This window comes from Stegodyphus dumicola, chromosome X2 (genome assembly GCF_044657685.1).
Source record: "Stegodyphus dumicola isolate Sdum_Otavi_A_Nest chromosome X2, ASM4465768v1".
NCBI classification, from domain to species: Eukaryota; Metazoa; Arthropoda; class Arachnida; order Araneae; family Eresidae; genus Stegodyphus; species Stegodyphus dumicola.
In genome coordinates this window covers 33,690,193-33,713,647 of record NC_140781.1, presented here as the reverse complement: position 1 = coordinate 33,713,647, position 23,455 = coordinate 33,690,193, and the positions used below count along the sequence as shown (strand labels likewise).

General features: G+C 33.4%; 1 protein-coding gene across 2 annotated transcripts in view; it reads right to left on the bottom strand.

Annotated features, from left to right (window-relative positions):
- The window catches only part of LOC118183110 (ubiquitin-conjugating enzyme E2Q-like protein 1), a 113,103-nt gene that overhangs the window by 67,289 nt on the left and 22,359 nt on the right, over nucleotides 1-23,455 (bottom strand). The window contains exon 1 of one of the 2 annotated variants that reach the window (XM_035352539.2): nucleotides 17,626-17,721. The exons of the other annotated variant lie outside the window; for it this stretch is intronic. The gene's annotated coding sequence lies outside the window, so the exon portion shown is untranslated. Of the gene's footprint in view, nucleotides 1-17,625; nucleotides 17,722-23,455 lie in introns of those variants that run through there. 2 annotated transcript variants of the gene reach the window in all.

Here is a 23,455-nt window from a genome sequence, read left to right as displayed (position 1 = left end):
AGTTAAGTTTGATCCAACAATACATACTGAGCGTTATGCTCATTAGCAGTGAATTGCAATATATTTTACTTAAGGGGACAGTAGACGATGATTTTAGCAAAAATCGACCAAAAATTGGGAAATAAAAACTTCATATGATAATATTCTTCGGTCTTAATTCTATCGTCTACAAAAACCCGCTTTTATGTAAAATTATTTTTAAAGAAGTTATAAGTGTTTGAATACGCTTGTTTACCTTTTTTGTGACATTTAAAGGGACATTTAAATGTCAATAAAAGGGTAAACAAACATTTCAGAAACATTATTTTAATTTACGTGACACTATTTTTACTGTTAGTAAGATATAAATGTGTAAGGTTATGAAGACTGCAATTTATGCAATTTCGTTTCACGGATGCGTTACCCAGACATTTTAAATACCCAACAGATGTCATATAATTTTTTTTTGAAAGTGTAGCATTGCTAAAAATATGAAACCTAAATCTCATTCAATGATGAAAAACAAATCAACAGTAAATGTGTTATCCAAAATATTGCCGGTGTATCAATGACTAGTCAGTAATCAGCTTTTAGCATGATCCATATCTGAAAAAATACAAAACACTAACGAGAGTTCACATAGCGACATTTGGAAGAACTGCCAGAAGGAAACATTTGTACTGAAAACAGACTCGAAATAGCTGTTATCACAACAATTAGTGACTTCAATTTTGAGTGTTTAAATACTTTGGGTATGGAACATAAAGATATAAATTCATGTTCAATATCTATTGGACAGAGACAAGATAAATGTCGTATGCTTCAAAGCAAAAAGAGGAGTTCGACTGGATACAAGAAAAGATGAATTACCAAAAAAGCTATGCAAGGTAGGTAAACATAATGAAAACGTAAATGAGGAAGGTGAAACATATAGTGCAGGACGTTTTTAAAGGTGATTCTTAGTTTTAAAAAAAGTATTTGGATGAATTTAGTGAAAGTGTTCGAGAAAATTTCTAAAATAATGTTAAGTATTTCTTGCCATTCTACGATTTTATTAGTAAAAACATTCTTTATGCATACGTAAAATAATGTTAAAATATTTTATATTAAATAAAATTATATATTAGGACATGTTAAGAAGTAAATATTATAGGTAAGCGTAAAAATATTCTTAAAATGTATTTTTCTCACAATGAAATTTTCGCGATTATTACATCTTCAAAATGCTCCATGCGCTTTATTTTATGATCAAAATGACTGTAATTTCTAATTTAGATTCCCATTTATACATGTAACAAAAATTAGTATGCATTTTTGAATGCGACTTCATTAAGGGGATAAAAGTCCAATTAAAGTGTATTAAAGTGGGAAATTTTGTCCAAAATTTAGGTATATGTGAAAGAAATATTAATTAAAAACTAACATTTTATGCAATTCACTAATTGATACCAAGTTGTGTTTTCCATGCATTTTTAATAAAAATAAAGCAAAAATAACAAGAAACGGAAAAATTTAAGTCGCATGGAGCATTTTGAAAAAATTTAAAAAATTCAAAAGAAATTTGAAAAAAAATTAAATTGCAATGATCCAGAAATTTTTTTCAAAGATATTTGATATAATTATAGTAAAATATACATGCATGCAAAATTTCATAATTCTATGACAATAATTGAAAAAAAGTATTTGAACGTCTACTGTCCCTTTAATAGAATAAAATTAGACTTTCTATTCATAAAATACTTACTTAATGGGAACATTCACACTGTATAGTGAATGTCAGATTGTACAGAAATATTTTACCTTAAACAAATTTAGCTATTGTTGTTGCGACTAATCTCACTTGCCTAACATCAGAACAAGCCCACGAAATTTATCACGGCAAGGAGTACAAGATTACTCCTGTCGCTGGCAAAAGCCTTGCCTGCCATAGATTTTGCCCAGTTTTTCCCCAATTTTGAGGGAACGCATTCATGGGTGGATGGTCTCCTACTCCTCTGCCTCTACCACCAATCCACACGAGAGGACTTTCAGCTTGCCATATTTTTAGACAGCTTGCCATACTTTTAGACAGACGCAAAGACATTATACATTTACAAACATCCATATCTTCTCCGGGATTCGTGCCCGAGTCCTTCGGTATGGTAGTCAAAATCACTAATCACTATCACGTTTGGGCGGCTAAATTTAGCTATTATATCTACGAATCAAAAACGATAATAGCGCATGAATAAGCCACCTGCTTTTAACAAACTATTAAAATAAGAAAACAAATACAATGGATGCTTGGCATTATACCTTTACCGAAGAAAGAAATAAACCGCAGCGCAATGTTTCCAAGAAATAAAACACAGAACTTTCATTAAGAATTAAATTTCCAGTTCTCAGGAAAAACCATTTCTGTATAACATGATTATTCCGTGACGCTAATGATGCATATAATTCCGCACTTACTTTAAAAATGAGAGCTGTTTTATAAGACCGTCAATAAATGCAGTGAAATGAAAACTTTTCTAAAGTACTTAATGCATTCTAAATCTTGCGTTTATTTTTAATAATTATATCAAATAAAAGAAATGTTTGCTGAAACGAACTCAACCTCTTTTGCTAAGGGGAAATAATAATTTATCGTTGGATAGTGAGATGATTAGCTACATTATCTTAGCACAGCGATAGTAGAAAAAGAATAATGAAGTTTGTATCTTTCTATTGCAATGATAGCATAATTGGAAAGTATCTTAACCTAGATATACAAAGTGGGATATGAGATGCCTTCATCAAATCGATCTGTGGATTATTTATTGCACAAGCTTTTACCGCACAAATGCTTAGTGAATCGGTTATTTTTTCAAGTATTGCCATAGGTAAGAAAAACGTTTCTGAATCCTGATTAATTTATCAGAAAGCTTCCTACAGCAAGTTTATCATAAGGCATTTCAATTCCGAGATGAATGTATCAACAGACAGTAACGAGCTTCCGTGGTTCAGTGGTTAACAGCAGCTGGGGGGGGGGGATTACGTGGAACTGGGAAAATAGACAAGTTTCAGTATTAGCACCCAAATAAAGAAGAGCCTTAGAAAAGTGCGGAAGGCTCCACCATAAGCGTTACCCTGTCCGGGATATACCTACCAGCAAACAGAAGGGGAAATGTGACAAAGGCGTTTTATAGTTAAAGAGCGTCGAAAATTGATCATGTTCTCAACGCCACAGTTCCGAGTTTCATCCGTAAGTGGAAAATATCCGAAGCCGGTTATTGGTTTCGAAAGCAGCTTCATACCTCGGAAAATCTTGAGTTACAATAAGAACCCAAGTGTTAACAGTATATTTTCTTCCAACTGAAAAATGTACGTTGTTCATTTTTAATCATTCAGAGCCACATGGGATTTCCCCGGCTATCACAAGCTAGCATCTCCTTGGAACTAACATAAAACCAGTTTCTTCATTCTGGGCCCGAATGGGAAACCCTTAGCTATCCGCTTACTTTTCTGTGTGGCAAGGGTTTAAGATAAATAAACGGTTTAAGAGTAATTTTCATAAAGGCGTACAGTTTGAACGATACAGTAACACATTTAATGTCCTAATCTAATTAAACAACTTTAAAACTATTATTTTTGTCAATTTTTCACGGTGCCGTATAACTAACTCAATGCAGTCGCTTTTACAAAGAATCAAAAACAAAACGCAGTTTTAACGACAGTCAGCTTGAAAATAGGGCGAAGAAAAAAACAGACGCTTGTACCTAGTGTCACAGAAGTAAAAATTATCCTACATTTATCCAAACATCACTACACGCTATCATTATTTTCCAGAATATTAACTTTTTTTTAAGTTTGCAAATATCCCTCTTATTCAACAAGCAACAAAGTTTTGTGATTTTGTAAAGGGAGTTTCTTTTCCTTACTACAGGCCTTCTTGGTGTAATTAGACTGATGTCCGCTTAGCAAAACATTCTAGGAACGTCTGCTACCGGCTAGCAGAGTAAGGTCCGGAACTCAAATCCCAAGAGGGTATAGCAGACTTCATATTTTCCCGGCTTCGAGATGAATTTCGGAACGAAAAGCGTCAAAAAGGTTCCGGAGCAGAAAATTTACCATATTACTGGTTTAACATCTTAATTTTAAGGACTTTTAAATGCCTAGCCTCTTAGAATAATATCGTGAGAGGTGAATCGTTAAAAACAGAGACATGTTTTGAACATAATTTTAAAAAAATTTAATTGTGAAATATGCTACTTTTATTTGACAACAGGAGGTCTGAAGTTTCACGTTTTCTGCTTCGACAAAAAAAAATTAATTTAATAATCTATTAATTTTTGTCTGCATATTTTTAATTTAATTGTTCGAGTAAACGGAGCTGAATTTAATGCACTTTAATTTATTCCATTTACATGGATTTGAAAACAAAATTAATTGCCCCAAGTATAAAAGAAGAGCTTTCATACGCATCTTAAAATATAGCTGCTCATATTTTAGTTCGAACTGGTACACTTATTCTTACGTGTTTTTAGTTTTGAATAAAACTTAAATTATAAAGAAACAGCCTATTAAAATAAAAATCTGAATGAACTTTACTAAGAATGAGATATTTGCTTTCCAGCACGCAAATCCAGAAATGGATTTTCTAGTGTTCGCAAATGCATTTTTAGCTTGCTGTATAATTCTCGCACTGCGGATTTGAGTATCTAAAAATATAAAATAAATGTCACGAATAAACACAGAGCTAATTTTCTTGAATAAATTCAAGATTTTGTTACTCAAATTCTGCGTCAGGCTTGAGAATTTTTGCCCCTTCCCCCCCCCCATGAAATCTAAGTGGAAAAAAATTTTCGTTAAGTTTCGTCTTTTCCCAAAATGGGAACTTCGCAACATAATTGCTTTGTTGAAACACGAAGTCGAATTTAATTTTTTCCCATTCTAAAATATTAACACTCTGATTTCTTTTAATAGTCGGTATGAAAGGCGTAAAATTAATTATAAAATGGAGAATATGTCTTCAGTGTTAAATGACCAAACCTAAATTAATAAAAAAGAAAGAGAAATAAAAAAAGAGAAAACGAAACAAAGATCAGAAAAAAATAAAACGAAAGGTAAAGAAAAAAAAGAATTTATTCATGACTTCAGCTTAATTTTTACATTCTGTATCACCCATGAGCCGACCACACTGAAAGAATTCCATCATTTCAAATGATAACTCTATTTTTTTAATGAATGCATCAATAGAACTTATTTAAAATATTAAAACGGTCATCCATGAAGGAATTAAAAAAGCGTTATATGCAAGGATGAAACTTAAAGTGTTATGTAATAAGTAGGCTAACTCAAAAGTGTTATGTAATAAGTAGGCCAACGCTGCAAAGTTCTATAAAATATAGATTTTTTTTAAAGTTTCATTCCTTACTCGTTTTTGTCTATACTTAATGACCAAAAGGAAGTAAACGCAAAATAAAATACATTTGAAGCAAATTAAAAGGAAATATTTTATTATTTTTAAGAAATAATTAGTAATGCAAATACATTAATAAAATTTTGAACACCACAAAAAAGTACCGATAATATAGTTGGCCAATCAAGAAAAACCATTTCAGCATAAGATATGCATAATTTCTTTCGTTGAACCAAGCACACGAGCGGTTGAGTGGATAAAACTACCAAAACACTGGTAGTTTAACTGGATTGAAATTCCGCTAGACGGACTGGGGCCATGGGATTTTTATAAACTTTCCGATGTGTAACGTGAATCTGTTTCTCTTAGAAAGTCCTCTGGAAGTACATAACAACCTTGGCAGATAGCCCTAGCATTCTTTGATTTAATTAAAATTAACCAACGTTAAGAGATATATACTAAAACGAAAAATATATAATTATATATGAACAAAAGCTATTTTTCAGTTGAGGAAAATATCAAATAGCCCATTAAATTTAATGTCTTTTCGTCAATCAAATTTTTCTTCAAACAACCGTATAAATTAAGCTGCAATGACATGGCTGTCCACAATTGTGGTGTAGATCTTCATGAATATGTCCTTTTCAAATGCTTTTTTTTTTTTTTTTTTTTTTTCTTATTACGTGCTCTGCCCTTAGGCACTACAGGGAGGGATATCCCGTGGAGGTCTAATTTTAATAGTTTATGTACATGATTTAGGAGCATTGAAAAGTAAGTTGTCCATTACTCATAATTTACTTTTAGAAAGCAGCAGAAATAAAATAAAAGCTCACTTTTTAAAAAAAGATCTAGGTTTTTAACTCACAGTTGCCCTTGTGACATAATGCTCTACAGGTATACATTCTGCAGTTAATCGTTATCTCCTGTTATTTATTTATTTGCTACTCGAATAGATGGCTGTATATCCTCAGCCTGCTCTTCTATTTGGCTTCTGACGTATCCTGGTCATTTGTAGAGCCAAATGGAAACACTCACACTCTGTAAGAACATTTTACTTTGTCCGGCATCAATATAAAAGTTGGGTTTAGACTGGGAATTGGATTCCAGTATATAATTAAGCATTTAATCAGCTTATTATAAAACCTTTTGTTTTGAATGTTTCGACATATAACTGGAGAAAGACCTAAACAGATGTCCCTTCATATTCTGACCTTTTTCATTTTTGGATTGGACATGCGTCCAACTAAATTTACGTTCCATGTAGAGACCATACTTGACCACTGCAAAGATACGGAAATTGAACGGACTCATTATCGGTAGGTATAGACATTGAACGGACTCATTGTCAATTAGAACCATTGTTTGCCAGAATCGGTCGTCAGCATCTGATGTCTGTGGGATTGTTAGTCTAGTATTTACTTTCTCACAATTTATTTACAAATAAATTTGCTAATTGTGGATGTTTCTCATGTTTAGGATACCGTAACTCATTATAATAATGTCCCTACAAAAGGCTCATTGTAATTCAATACTCAAGATAAGCGTTTTAATTCATGAAATAAAATGCGTTTATTAGAAAAAGAAGAAACTAATTATAACATAATGCTCATCTTCCGGTTCTATTTTATTCTTCGAACTAGTTTCTCATTTAATTAAAGAGAGATATCTCGCTTTGATGAAAAATGGCACGGATATGTTTCGTCAGTTTCAATGATTCAATGTTTTTCCATTGCTTACTGTTACGCTAACGTTTCTAAAACAGAAATGTCCGTCTAGACTGGAATCATTTTTATTAGAGAGTACTAAAATTCTAGCCATTGTCATTATGTAACTACCACATGTGACGCCAGGCTCATTTGAAATAGTCTGATTTCTATATCTGATTTTCCTTTTACCGGGCAGAGATTTCTACCTATAAACTCCCTTGAAACTATTACGCTCATTTTCAAGATTTGCAAATAAATGTTTCTAATTTTATGTCTCTGTTAAATACGGTTTTGCCAGATCAGCAATAATAATGCAGTTTTAAAGTAGGAATTTGTAACGAAGATTTGGAGATTTCTCCAAGATGTCACAACTTTAAAGGACTTGTCACAACTTGGGTTAGTAATCATTTAGAAGTGATTGAATGGAATTTTTTTTAAGATATTTTTCTTTCATTTAAATGTTAAGAGGAAAACATTATTCTATATAACATCAAAAACAGAGCTATTACTAAAACAAAGACAACGATGGTAAGTAATACAGTAAATTAAGTTGATGAGGTAAATAGAAATAGAGCTTTTGAACAGCAAGAATATTATCTTAACAAACATGAAATATAGTAAAACCAGTGCATTGCTTTTGGATTGTATCTATCAGTGCTGTCTGAATGCTTAAAAGAAATTAGTTAATCCTCATTTATAGTTCTTATAATTGGCAGATATGTTGTTATTATAATTTTTTCACTTCTTCGGGCTCATATTTCTTTTCATAAAAAATAGTAATTAGCCTTTTTCTTACAATGCTATTAATTTCATCTCAATATTTTTATTGAAAGAATCCCCTAAACTAGCTTCTTCGTGATTCGATATGCGTAATCGATATGCGTAAACTTCTAGATGTACATAATGCTTCGACAGCTTCTTTACGGCACACTTCTGATTAATTTACAATCGAATAAAATAAAAATATAACTATAATTATGAATAAAATAAAAAATAACTATTATTAACTTATATACTAGAAATATAGTGTGTAAAGCAGAGAACAGTATTTTTGAATTATTTTTCAGCAAAATATCTTCCGTTTTCTTCTGCGGGGATTCTCCCCCCCCCCCTTGATCTTCATTTTTTTATCTGCATCACTTCTTAAATTAAAGAATGTTACCACCAAATGCTATCGCCAAGTGTGGTTTTTAAGAAATAATATAGCGAAGAGGAAAAAAATGTATGGCAACACTTAACACTCTATCGAGATATCTAAAGATAAGGTGGTTTTAGATAAGGGATTTTACTATTCATTTCTATGTGAGAAGAAAGTGATGTTTTATAAATAAAGTTCAAAGAACAAAAAAAGTTGTGTAAGTCATTTTAGTAAGAAAACTGAACATTGATATGATGGGCTAAAAAAAGACTCAGAAAAAATAATGGCAGCTCTTAGCAATGGATCGAGAATTTTAAACATAATGCTGCTTTAAAAAATGTCGTGTTTTTGCTATTGAATTTTATGTGGCGTAAGTATGAAGAAAGGGATGAAGATATCTGTTTGATAGCAAGTGATTAACCAGAACTCTAAAGTAGCAGCATAGATCCTTCATTATCTCAACCAAATGGGAGCCGGACATGTTAAAATAATCGATATGCTTCGATAATTGATCTTCTTATTTAAGCGAAAGTGGATATTTGTAGAAAGCATTACTTGCATTCCAGTTGTATTAGTTTTATGTTCATTCTTTATTTTTTAATAACAGACCCTTATTTTAACCATTAAGATTTTTTTCATGGCATTAAATTATATTTTATAGAAAAAATAAGGAGGAAAAATTCGCATTTGCGCCTGCAAACGCTTTAAAAGCCTTCATTTATTTATGTTTCACTGAACAAGCATTTTTCTATGCTTCAATGTTCTGAATTCGTCGAGTTCTATTAACTACATACGTACTAACTCTTCTCATACCTCGGCTCAGATAATCGCCGTTTCAAATTCATAGAAAATTGGTACTTACGTTTATCCCGTTGACTGCGAAATTCACCCAAACAGCGCGATTCATCGCCAGGTATGGATAAGTGGGACTAACAATACAGTCATCTGCACTTTAGTTTGGTATAACCGGACTGATTCTTGATAAGCCAGCCACCTTTAGTTTTAACAAACCAGGATATAAATTAACTGTTATTGCTGTATTATTTTCTTCTATTTAGAAAAAAAAATATATTAAAATGTTGGGCCTGTCTTCTACAGATCAACGAGCAATGGATTAAGTTAAAAATTATGAAATCCTTCCATCAAAAAAAGCATAGATAAATGAACATGATATGGGCAGCTGAATATGGTCGATAAAACTGTCGACCACATTCAATAAATAATAAAACAATAATGAAATAATTACTTGCAGAAAATTTATACTCATAGCCAACACAGCTTATAAACATAGCTTTTGGCAGAATCGGGGAGGGCTAAATAAAACAGCAGATGTCGACGAAAGCCTTTTTACGCAACGCAGAAACGAAACAAGTTGAATACTGGTCGTTTATTAAATAAATAAATTCAGTTTCTTCAGAATTCCACAGATGCGACTGACATAACTTTGATAGGATCTCCGCCAAATTTCATGGTTCGATGGAAGCTAACTTTCACGGTTGATAGGTTAATATGTAAGTACCGAAAGCTTCTATGGCTGCAGGAGTTTAAGTATCTTCCACATCCCGATCTGTTTTTTCAAATCATTGTAAGGTATATTTTAATTAACAGTTATTTTAATTTCAATGTGCTTTCCTATCGATTCTTGTTTCTAGTTACAACTCCCTACCATAATGAGGTTTCAGAATCGCAGTGAATGCAGATGACTTAGATAAAGTACAAATTCAGAATTCAAATAACAAAAATCATTCATTTTGTTGTTTGACTGCATTTATTCGGCGTGTTATTGTATCTTAATTAGATAAAGTATTTAAGAAAGGTTCAACTTACTTCGTGAGAGTGAACTAGGAATCCTAGGTAGCGATTGTTTGCCTTCGGGCTAAATCTCTCTTGAAGCTGTTACGCTCGGCCGTATATTACGTGCCTTTTGATATTCGCCGGCTAGTTTAAATTAAGGGCCAACTGCGTTAGATACTTGTGTTAACTTTAAGTGGCTAAGTCTCTTTTAGTTAGTTATAATTTAGTTCTTATTCCTTATTCTGAGTTTAAGCCTATAAGGTGTTTCTCCTGCCTTCTTAGCATACCTTCGTGGTGTAGTGGTCAGCACTCTCGACGCGAATTCGAGAGGGCATCGCTTATTTTTCATCTTTCTTGCTTCGAAATAACCTAATGACCCTACAGTAGCGCCCGAACTAAAAGGATGGTGAATGATGATTCTTCACCACCAGGATTTGGTGACTGGGTCCCCTAAACTCCAGTCGCCCTTTAAAGGCGGATGTATATAAGGTATTTCTTACGTCTTCTTAGCATACATTCGTTGTAGAGTGGTCAGCACGCTCGACGCGAATTTGAGAGGTCTGTGGTTCGAGTCCCGCAGAGGACATTGCTCATTTTTCATCTTTCCTGCTTTGAAATAAGCTAATTATTCTACAAGCCCAAATGGAGGCTTTGTTGTAAGCCCGAGGAAGGGACCAACTGTTCGTCTTATTTTGAGTGAAATAAAGGGTAGTTAACCCTTCTTGAGTCTACGTCTTTAGTTACTTGAACTCATCGATAAGTCTCTTAACAGTTCACTAGGTTCCTCGACATTTACCTTAGCCCAAAAAGAGTAAGGAACTCTATATCGTTTTCTTGAGCTTCAGTTTTATTTTCATTCTAAATGGCTATAAATGTTTCATTTTTCAGTGTGAATAATTCAAGTGTTTGTGAGTTAATAGTGAACAGTAATTACGAGAAGATTCCAAAAACTAAATTACCAAGTAATGGTTTGAAGGTGCTAAAAAATGTCAAAGAATTTTACCCGTCACTTGTGTACCTCATGTTCATGCATTTTACAGAACCTCCGTCGACATCTATCAAAAATAGCTTTTGACAAACTCAGATAATTGAAGCAATATTACACGTAGAACCTTATGGTAAGGAAATTATTAATATTGTACTGTATTAGCTAATGCTGAAGACTTTGTAGCGGTTAGAAATCATTTTAACCACTAAGACTCGGCATAATTAAACCTCATATGATACAAAATAAAATACAAAGGAAAAAAAAATTTTTTTAATGATGGACATGCAGATCATCCATTCTTCCAGAAATACTAGACAGCCTTTTAATCATTTATCTCTACCAATTTCTTCCATAATTTAAAATTCAGTTTTAAATTGTTTGAATTTGTTTACAGGTCTTACATGTAGCTGCGTCAAGTTCAGCGCGGCTGAAGGCCTTATGTGCGGTAAAGTACCTGAAAACTGGTAATTTGTAAGAATTATGTTAATTTTATTAACAGTTAAATTTTAAGTTAAAGTTCCTTTCCTGTCAAATTCTTAACTTCAACTTACTACTTCCGGCCAGAACGTAGTTTTGGAATCTTTCTGAATATTTAATGAGGAGCAGCGGTATTTAAACCACGAAGTTACTTACTGAGTGAGAGAGAATCAGAGTTTCTGATTTACGCGCGTCTGCCTTTTTGGCCACTCTCTCTCTCTCTCAAAGCTTTTATTACGCTCGGCTGTACTCAGGCCCTTGCTAAGCTTCGTAGTCAAATAAGTTAAGGGGCCAACTTGATTTGAACCTTGATAACTTCGGCTATACTTCTTTAGTTAATCTTAGTTTAATTTCAAGACCAAGTGCGGGCTTTGCTTGTACACTCCCAGGCGGAGTTTTGTTAAATCTTATTGGAATAATAAAGGGTTAATTACCCTTCTATCTTGTTGTTTCTTGTCACCGAACTCAAGCGATTATTTGCTTATCAGTTCTTAGATTCTTCGCTTCCAACATTAACTTAGAATTCCGAAGTGAGGAACTCTACAAATTCAATCTGGGTTCGATTCCAAGCAAAAAGCCTGGCTGCACGAGCGTTGTGTATTGTAGATACAGCCAGTTTCGTTTTGAAAGGTCCTCCGCGAAGGCATACATTCCCTTAAGCAGATAACCTTAGCATGCCATAATCATATAAACCATACTATTTGACTGAGTAAGAGAGTGAATTTTGACTCTAATAACTCTCATCATATATGCCGATTGCTTGTTGCATGCAAACTAGTAAATAGAAAGTCCTAATAAAATAAGAAACACAAGAATTTTTTATCTACCTGCATTTTGGAAAATAAAAATTCTAAATCTTAGAAATGAGATATCTTTCTCATATCACGGCCGAATAACTTTCAATTCACTTTTTTGCAGAAGCATAACCGAAGTTGGATATTGAGTTAAATCCCTCAGAAACTTACATCTCCGATGCCCTTCCATAAAAATTACTCACGCATGTTACATTACATCCCAATAATGGCTTTCACCATGTGCGTTTGTACTTTTATCTCTATGCAGAATATCATTTTCCTATTCAGGAATTATTTCAATGTGAAATCTAGCAACCATCGTTTTCCTTCAAATCCGTTTCATTCTGTGTTTCGAAAACTGACAGAATGAAATATGATTCCAACCTCTAATCTATCGAAAGAAAATAATCAGTGCTTAAAGAAACCATCTGGAAATGACACGCGATTGAATACAAGCAATTAGATCTACGTCAAAGAACCATTATCTTTGGGAAAGAAAAGGCTTCTTTTTCAGTTTTCATTTTTCTTGATTCAGGTTTTTATACTATCCAATAGCTTCAGATTGTATGAATTAAATACTCTTTTTTATCCTGGAAACCTTTAGTACAAAGAGGATTCACGTTTTTATTCATTCAGAAATTTGCTTTTATTCAAGATTAAACTTCTTTATTTGTGTAAGGTTCCAACCTCAATGTTACAGCTATGAGTGTGGAACCTTGAACTTAGCTCAGGAAACAGAAACGTAAACTCAAGAAGGGTTAATTACCCTTTATTGCTCAAAATAAAGATCAACAAATGGCCCTTTCTCAGGACGTACAGAAAAGCCTCCACTTGGGCTTAAACTCAAGACTACTAAGGAAATCAAAATTAATGCTTAGCTAAAAAGATATAGCCGAAGCTATCGAAATTCTACAGAAGTTGGCCCCTAAATGTTAACTAAACGGCGAAGCTATCAAGGGCCTGAAATACGGCAGAGAGTAGTAATAGCTTAGAGACAGTGTAGCCAAAAGGCGAACGCGCGCTAGTCAGAATCTCTGGCTCTCTAACGTAGTCAGCGGAACTTCGACTTTCCTTCATTTGCAATTAACCGCAATTCTAAAAACACACTCTGGCAGGAAATTTGTAAGCTGGAATTAGAAGGGATAGGAAAGTAGAACAAAAGATAACTGTTAAAAACTTAAAATAAACCTTACATTTGTATGTGCTTGCAAATTCAAATCTTGGTCGACTAGCCTACAGAAAATTAAGACCATTTTCTGGTTTCTAGTTTAGGATCGAAAAATGTAATTAGGTCACACTGTAAGGAGTCTTCTACTTCTGTAAGGTCTTTCTGTTTCTGTAAGGAGTTTCTTACCGCGCGCTTTCGTGGTATAATTGCACAGCGCTTCTGGCTGGCAGTCTGAAGCTCTGGAGTTCGAATCTCGGCTAGGACATTTCACATTTCTCGTGTTTACTGTTTCGATAAACCTAATGACTCTGCAAGTGGCCTCGAAATCAAATATGGGGAACGATAATTCGTCATCACTAATAACTGACGAGTGTGTTCTCTCAAACTGCGGGGGAGAAGGTAAGGATTTTCTCCTTCCTTAACACATGTCGTGGTGTTATTCAAAAGTACGTTTGGCTGGCAATCAGAAAGTCCGGAATTCGAATCTCGTCTAAAGCAATGCACATTTTTCGTGTTTCCTACTCCGACAAACATAATGCTTCTACAATGCAAGTATACAAGATGATGAAGTAATTGAACAATTGGGGCAATTGTTGGAACAATTTCTTCTTGAATTGGAACAATTTCTTCTTGAAGGGAAATATTTGGCCTAGCTTGAACTGCTGGTTTGGCATCGCCTTATTACTTGAGTAAAGGACGAAACACCTTCGTATTTATTTCTTAATTATTGTTCATTGAGCGGGAGTTGGTTTGTTCCCCTTTAAAAGTCAACTAATTTCCGATCAATGGCAATGATTACTTGCTTTTAATTTATTTTTACAATTGAAATTTTATTCATGATTTAATTCAAGTCCCCGTTAAACATTTTTAACAATTTACATTCAAGTTACTTTAAAACAATTTTCGAAATTGAACTTACTACCTATGGATTCACTCTTTTAAGATAAGTCTACTAAAATTAATCTTAGGAGATAATATAATCAATATTTCTTTAGTAAATAAATTATTATTAACTTACTTTGCAGCAATTGCGCAAGTAGTAGAATAACTCGATTTCGCACTAAATGAATTTAAGATCATACAACATATATATATATATATATATATATATATATATATATATACCCAGCAGTAGGACTTTTTCTCCTATTGGGTACATAAACAAGAAGGCTAAATGGAAAAGAGCACGATATTCGATTATTTGAATCATACAAGTCAGCCTCCAAGGAACATGTATTTTTAAGTTATATGATTAATGGAGGAAATTAAGATCTTGAAGGGAACAGACACATGGAAGGGAGACAAATCTTTAAAATCGTTGCTGTTTAAAATAACTGAGCACTTGCTACTCAATCCATTTGCCGAGAACAGTCAATATACTCATTTAGCCGTCTCATTACCGTCTCATTACATTGCTCAAGGTGCACCACGAGGGCTATCGATTTTACACTGGAGAAAATGGGCAAGTTCCATCCAATTTTGGTGGAGAGCACCCCGGGGGAATCATTAAAATCGTAAAATATAAAAAGGTTTAGACGGAGAAAATGCCTTGAAGCTAAAGTTAATACGGAAGACTGTTATTCAAGAATTGGATCATACTGAATTATAATACGATCGGAACAATGTCGCCTGAGAAAATGATAGAAACTGAAATCTTGCAAAATTACTCTTTCGGCTATAGATAAAAAAAAAGCACATATCCGAAGGTGATTATTTTGGCATAGTCTACTGAGTTATGTGTTCATTAGGAGAAGAATGATATGAAGATGTGTGCTTCGAAATATTGGTAACTTATGTACCAGTGAGTGTAGCAAATGGGCCCAGATCTTCGTAAACTGATAATGTCAAACCTTCAGCAAATGAAGATTTTAAAGCGCTTTTCTTTTCAGCCACTTTTTCGTAAAAGTCAAAATGCTATCTTGATGCTGAACCCAATATAAACGATTGCCAACTTTCTTTAATCACCGTATTTATATGCATATTTGTACCCCTAGATTTTAGCACAAGTCTCTGAAAATTCTCTAAGCATTCATGCAATATTCTCCTTCCTCAAGGCTTTCATAAAGAGAGCTTCCCTAAATTTTAAGAAGGACTTATCCACGTGGTGTTCATTTTCGTCTTACGAACTAATTTGGTCATAGATTTTGGATGCATGAGCTCTGGTTGATGAAGTAATAATAAAGAAGAGTTTCAAGTAAATGGAGACATCTATTACTTTTGATCGTCCTGAAGATCATTGTATGTGGGAGTACAGACTGAACGGTGGCAAAGACGATGTTAATCGTAGCAATGGCGATGACTTGCAAGCTGTAGTAGGAAGCACAAACAATAATCACAGCAGCTTTTAAATGATTTGAGGCCTAGGGTGCAGCAGTGTACAACAATAAGAGCGGTTGAGATTCAAAATACAAGGAAGTAGAAATGAAGATATGGATCTTATTAGACACGGATAAGAAGATCTTATTAAACATGGTGCAATAATCTAATAATGCAATGATCTATTGCATATTGCAATAGATCAATAATTCATCAATGATTGCAATGATCTAATGATGATTGTTAATATTGCTATGTATTCTTATGGGAATGTAGGTTTCTTTCAAATAAATAATATTTTGATAGTTGCTAGTACTTCATCCATGAATATATTTCATTTGTTAGGTTCTTATTGTAACAGCGACCTTCGAAATTAAATTATTTGCAAAATTTTCCGCCCTCGACTTTCGTACGATAAAGTTGGTAAAAACAGGATGAGAATACGCCAGGAAATACGGTATTAATTTTTATTCAGAAAAATACTTCTTTGGAAATCTTCTTTGGAAAAATTCCACCTGTGAAATCTTAATATTTTTGCCTTCCAATCTGTTGAAGCAGAGTTTCATAATCATGATACAGGAAATTTTAAGTCTGTCACAATTTTAGTCTGTGTTATATTTAATTATTTGCAAAACTCAACCTTAACATGGTGTTAATTTAAAATGAAAAATTTTTAATACTTAGTTTCACATCTTGGAAAGCAAACCATTTTGACTGGAGGCACATTAAGCTGTTCTTAAAGAATTTTCATTCGGAAAAAAAACCTGTAGCAATACTTGTAACGCTAAACTAGAAACGGATGTCTTTTATACCCATATCTGTATAAATGAATAATATTTTGCATAGTAAATTTTTAACGGAATCATAAATGGAATATACTGTAAGCTACGTAGAAGAACAAAGAGGCAACCATTTACGAAACTGAAATTTTTTATAAGGAGTTTCTCATGAAGACTGCGTGAAACAAATCAAATATATTTATTACATTACTAATTTTTATGAATTTATTCAAGTAAATTTCGTAATGCCATTGTCATTTAATGATTTTGCTGTTTTTTAATGCCTTTAGGTTCAATATTCCATGTTCTGATTTTTAAGATACTAGAGGTAAATAATTACCCTATCTTAGTGAAACACTACTAAAGCTTAACGTAATGTTGTTTGTTCGCTGACGCACAAATCTCCATCCAAATCAAAAAGTACGTTATTTCAAATTATCTTTCAATAGAAGTACAATAACCGCATGTAATAATTAAGCATTACAGAAAATAACATAGATTTCCTTACAAATAAAAAGAAAGTGAATCTAAATCTGGCGAAAGTTGCTTTTTCAAGTCCAAATGTTATTAAAATATAAAATATGGTCGTTGGTCGATTTATAGTTGATTATGTTATAAGGTATTTTCCCCCTCCTTTCCGCGTACCTTCGTTGTGTGGTTGGAGGTGCGCTCGACCCGTATTCGGAAGGTTCGGCGTTCGAATCCCGGCCAGGGCACTACACATTTTTCACGTTTCCAGCATCAAAAATCCTAATGACTCCCTGATATATTTAAATACACATAATCAAATATAAGAAGACAAAAGTGGAATATACGGACAAAAGAGAATCAAACCTGAATGTAAGGATGTTCATAAAATTACGTTATACCTAAAAACAAATATATACGACAAAATAGGAAACATTCTGACAAAAATAAAATATAAGATTTCGTTTCAAAAGCAGTAACAGACAGTAGAAACATTTATGAAGGAAAGAAAATATTGCATGCATACACGTATATTATAAAAAAGGTGTAACAAAAATGTGTGCCAAACGGTCTGAATACCTCTACCAAAATGTATTTAAAATTAAACTTATAAGTTATGCACAGCAAAACTAAGATACCATTTCGTTTCCCTGATCGCCACTCTGCTACCACTGACAGCTACTGCTCTCATGACTTTAGCTATCCCGAACCCACTTCTATGTAAATAAGCGTGATGGAAAGGCGTTAATTCTAATTTTAAACGCCAGAGTGCCGTCAAGGCGAAACAAGGCTAAAGATAAATCGAGTGATGCCCTGCATATTAAACCGACGAAATTCGCTGCTTGAGGGAGCATTGTTTTGGAATGCCAACTAGAAGTAGTGTTTGGAGCCGGTGGAAGGTACAATCTCCTCTTTATCACAGGAAGTAAGCTCAAACCATCAGTAACCCCTTTTGAAAGATATTAAGACATTCTTTCTGGGGAATAAATTTACATCCCACAGCAGATGACAAGCAGTAGTGCTTCAATTACTTGAACTGCAAAAGGCAAAGAAGTAGAAATACATTAATGATCCAATACGTAAAAAAAAAATTGATTTTTTTAGTATTCCAATGAGTTTCCTTTCCTCTCTTAGTCATTTGTTTAAGTCTTCATATGATGTAAAGATGTAAAATGAGCAACAAATAAATTCTGAGGAAATGGGAATAAGTTTCAACAACTGGTTTGCGTTTTCTATAGGTTCAGTTATGCCTTGAAATCGGTATCTTCTTCAAAGTAATGGCCATAGAAAAATATCAGATCCTTCTTGAGGTTCAATGGTTAAGCAACTTATGAACAAATAAATTTAAATGTAATTAAAAGAAAGAAATGAAGACATTTACAGTTTATCGAAATCTTTCAAGCAAGGAAAATGAAGAAAATGTTAAATGAGAACCAAAGCCTCCAAGTTTAAACAACAAGTAACATTTGACTGTGAATATATGTGCAGTCTAATATTTTGAAGGAATCAGATCGAAAGCATTTCGTATCAGAATAGGAAATACGGTGTTGTCATGGATGTTAAAAATTTCTTTTACATCATAACTTCAAATACATATTTTTTTTAGTTTGGTTTCTTTGCTGAACTCTGAAATTTAATACAAGCTCTTCCTATCAGCAAAACAGATAAAGAGTTCTGTAATTAAAACATTCTTAAATGGAAAAGGTTCTTTTCCTATTGAGAAACATGGAAAGTTAATAATTTGAGCACTACTAAAAAATTGTCCAAATTTTAATGGTGATGGTGTGGTGTGTCAACAGGAACTCAGAATTGATTACAAAGTACCATGTGTAGACAACACCAAGCCAATTATCTCCGTGATGTTTCCGGAATAGAGCAGTTAAGGATTAAAAGGATATTATCCAAGAAGAATCAGGGATCTTAAAACGGTTGGACAGTCAAAAATATGGTCGGTTCTAAATCTAATTATAGTTCTGGTGATGTCTTGATTAGCATTAATTTCACAAATCTGGTACTGTTTTTTGATGGTATGTCCTCTAAACCAAAACCTTGCGATGGCATTTTCAGTATCAAGACCGATTTAATTATTACTACCATTGCTTAGATATCTTATTTCTTTGGTAAGCATGTCTCGATTTCTTTTCCTGGAATGCCAGCGTGAGCCGGCATCTTCTCCCGAATGCAGATCTTACCTAGACTGTCAGTTTCCTTCAATTGATGCTGAGTATCTTGGGCAAGTGTTAACTGACCTTTATTTGCCTCTAAGACAGCACTAGAATCAAAGAAGATAACTAAACCATTTGCTTTTTCCGTATTCTCGGTTCACGGTTATAACATTTGGTAGCACTATATAGCACCTCCGCTGTTCTGGATAGTTTCGTCAGCTCAGCCGCCAGTCACAAAATTTAATCCTCTGTCGGAGTAAAATAAGATGAGATAGATGTGGCTTTTCTATAAATAATTAAAATGATAAGTGACTGATAATGAAACATCTATTGATAACAAATAAAAATTTGCAAAATTCAAAATTTTACATCTATCCATTTTGTTATACAAAACGTTACAAGCTGTAGAATTTGTCAATTAGATAAAAAAATACTAACTGTTTTTTAATTTCATTTCGGATGAAATTGTTTCTAAGAATGTCGCTAGTACGAATTAAAGTAACTGGGTAAAAGTAAATAATTAATTAAAGTAAACGGATAAATATTAAAGTAACTGACTTCTATCTAGATCACTGTAGCATTAGCTCACTTTTGCACTCCACTCTAAGTTTCTCTTTACTGCCAAACTTCATTCTTCTACGATCTAAGCATACTCCATATGATATATTCTACAAACAAATAGTAAATTAGTTCTTGTAATCTCCAGAACGGTTCTGGTCGCTAAAAATGTTTAAAAGCCGTCAATGAAATCCTTGTAGATACTCGATTTCAGTCTGTAAATGGATGTCCCAGTAATCATTGGCGGTAATTAAAAAGATTTCATTACTCAGATTAAGCCTTTTCATCATACACAGGCAGCCACTCCTTCAGTTATATTTTCTTAATTTAATGTAATTTTAAAATTTACTTTGATTTAGTAATTATTCACAACTTTTTTTATTTTGACTTTTAAAGAAGCATTCATGGCTAAACTTACTATTTTTCGCAACCTTTTCTTTTACATCAAGATGTACCCACTTTCATTTTCAAAGCATATGCTAGGTGAAAGAGTCATTCTACATGGACAAAAGATAAATCTCGGTCCAACTCAATAAACTTCCATTTCAATCAAAAATGTAGGATATGTATCTACAATATGAATGTTTAATGAAACAAGTATATGGGAATGTATTTGAATATGGATAAAGTAATCTACAAGCAAAATCTCTTTCATCGTTACTCTTGACGTACATCGACCTGTTTATGGTTTCATGTCAAATGTTAGTAGAATCTTCCAGCTGTAAAATTAATTTACGATCGTTTTCCTCTTTTGGGGGTTCTAGAGCCTGAAATTGCATGTCCGAAATAGTACCAATTAGAGACTAACACTGTTTGCGTGGAAATTAGCTATGAAACCATGAAATATCACTCTGATTCGGGTCGTTCGCCCGGAGTATCACGGCCAATCAGATATCTTCTTTTTTTTTTTTTTTTTTTTTTTTTTTTTTTCAGGGAATTGTGCAGGGAAACATAAAAAAGTAAAGCAAGTTTCTTTTATCAGTCTCATGTAATACAATCAAAGATTTCTCTTTTTAATCTGCTTTTTTTTAGTAGTTTCTGCAGAGAAAGACACGAATGAAGAATGTCTTCAATTTCTGTTTAGTTCCTAAGTTTTTAGTATGTTGAGGATTCAAAGATCTTTTCTCATATCCGTATTACCCGGCTCATTTTGGTCTCGTCTGTAGATGACCCGCTTTAGAGAATGTAACTATCTCTGATCTTCAGTAGTTTTGTATGGTTTATCTTAAGTTTTTTAAGAGTATCTTAAGTTTTTAACAGTTTATCTTTAGTTAAAGCTACTTTCCTTTCTCTTCTAATTTCAACTTACAAATTTCCTGCCACGATGTGTTTTTAGAATCGCGGTTAAATGCAAATGAAGGAAGAGCAGTACTTATGTCGAATTCCACTGACTTCGTTAGAGAGCCAGAGATTCTGACTAGCACGGGTTCGCCTTTTGGCTACAGTCTCTCTAAACTATTACTACGCTCGGTCGTATTTCAGGTCCTTGATAGCTTCTCCGTTTAGTTAACATTTAGGGGCCAACTCTTTAAAATTTTGATAGCTTCAGCTATGTATTTTTAGTACTCTTGAGTTCAAGCCCAAGTGGAAGCTTTTCTGTACGTCCTGAGGAAGGGCCATCTGTTAATCTTTATTTTGAACAATAAAGGGAACAATTAACCTTTCTTGAGTTTACGTTTCTATTTCCTGAGCTAAAGCAATTATTCGATTACCAGTTCTCAAGGTTCCACACACATAGCTGTTACTTTAAGGATGGAACATTGTAGTTTGTTCATTTACGTTCTCAGAAATCGTGGTTCCTTTCAAAGATGGGCTTCTTAGGTAGGTGCTATCCATTAAAGCAGGGTTCAGTTGCATAAGTATCAATGGTGCTTTTTAAAACATGTTTTTTTATATCAATATCAGTCGTATTAGATCTATGCAAAATGGTTTGCCTTAAGAGTTCTTTGAAATATTCAAAATTAAAAAGAAATCATTTTATTGTTTCATTATAAACAATAAAATAAATTTTAATAAAGTCATACCCTATTTTATATTTTTACATTCCAGTCTTGACAAAGAATGAGACAGAGCAATGTTCCGGTTCGTTTAATCAATCTGTCACTATGCGTAATCGATTCAGAAATAATCGTGAACAAAACTAAACTTATTCAGACTTCCGTTGTCATTTCAATGAGCATTTATGCGGTAGATCTCCTATAATAAAACTTTAAGCATTTGCGTCACCATCCGTGCTCTGTTAGTGAACTTTGAAAAACTCATTATGGCGAAATAAGAGCAGTAAGAATTCTAGTTCAGATTAAAGTAGTAAAGAATTTGTAATGCTGGCAGCATGATGCTTTCTGGGATAGATAAGTTTCAGCGATTCAATACGTTAGTGTAAGCATGTGTAAATTAACTTCAATAATTTAGATCCAATTAATGATAGAAAACAGTATTTATAGTACTGTGAAACTTTAACACTTTTTAGAATAAATTTAGATTAATAATTCTTCTCTTATTTCAGTTAGATGGTTCGTAATACAGAATTCTTTCGAAACTTCGTGAGATGCTCCACAGTTGAAAACTGCCAATCATAATTTCCGTTGTTTTAATGAACTTCTGAATTTTCAAAGCCAGTATGGCTGGCTTCCCTTCCAATTCCTCATGTAAGCCAAGAGCCACACTTGTCTCAATCTTGTCCTGGTTGTGGTGACTCCTATAGTATATTTTTATATTTTTTGTTAGATTAACAGGTAATAATGCTGATGAATCGCAGTTTGGTAAAGTGAATTTATCTAATAGCGGTGATGTTATTTAAAAAGGCCAGGAGGCATCTGGAGCAGAGTAAAGTTACAAAATATATCAGATTTTAGTAGACTACCATATTCCTGTGAAAATGCAATTGAACGACATTTTAAATTAAGCTGAATTTGACATCTTAGTTTGAGAAAAATGTGTTGTTGTTACCACACAATCTCACTTCCTTGACAATGGTCAGCACAAACCTACGACATTCGTCATAGCAAGGACTCAAATGCGCTTGTCGTTGTCATGAGCCTTGAGCACCATACAAGTGACAGCCTGACTCCTGCTCAGTTCTGCCCCCCCCCAACCCAATTCTGAGGGACAGTACTTTGAGGGAGACTGGTTAAGCAATATCCCACGCCGTTTTCCCTACCATCAACCTCTCGAGAGGACTTTCAGTTTTTATTATTATTCTTCTTATTATTATTTATTTGTTAAGAAAAAAAATATGTTCCCTCGTGCACCAAAAAGTATTACACGAGGTTTACAAAAACATAAGTAAAACGATACATAAATAATAAAATAAATGAATGCTTATACTTTCGGTTTGCCACATATTTAGAGTGCCTCCATCCTGCCCAGACACTATACATTTACAAACATTCTCCGGTATTCGAAGCCGGGCCCATCGCTACGGCACTCAGACTCCCTAACCACTAACCTATTGGGAGGCCAAGAAAGGTGCTTGGAAAATAAGTGAATGCTTATATGAATTAGCTAATTCAAGAATGACCAGATTTTAAAGTAGTAGAGTATTTTAGAATTTCAGCATGATTTTTAAGTACCAAGCATTTGGCTTTTCAAATACCAAAAATTCGTACAGCATATTTTAGTAATCTAAAAAGTCTGCATTATTTCTTATTAATTCGCATAAATTTCATAAACCGTATAACTTATTCTTAGACAGCTGGAAAAGGCTTCGTTATTTCTTATAATGAAATAAATATTTGTATAAGTA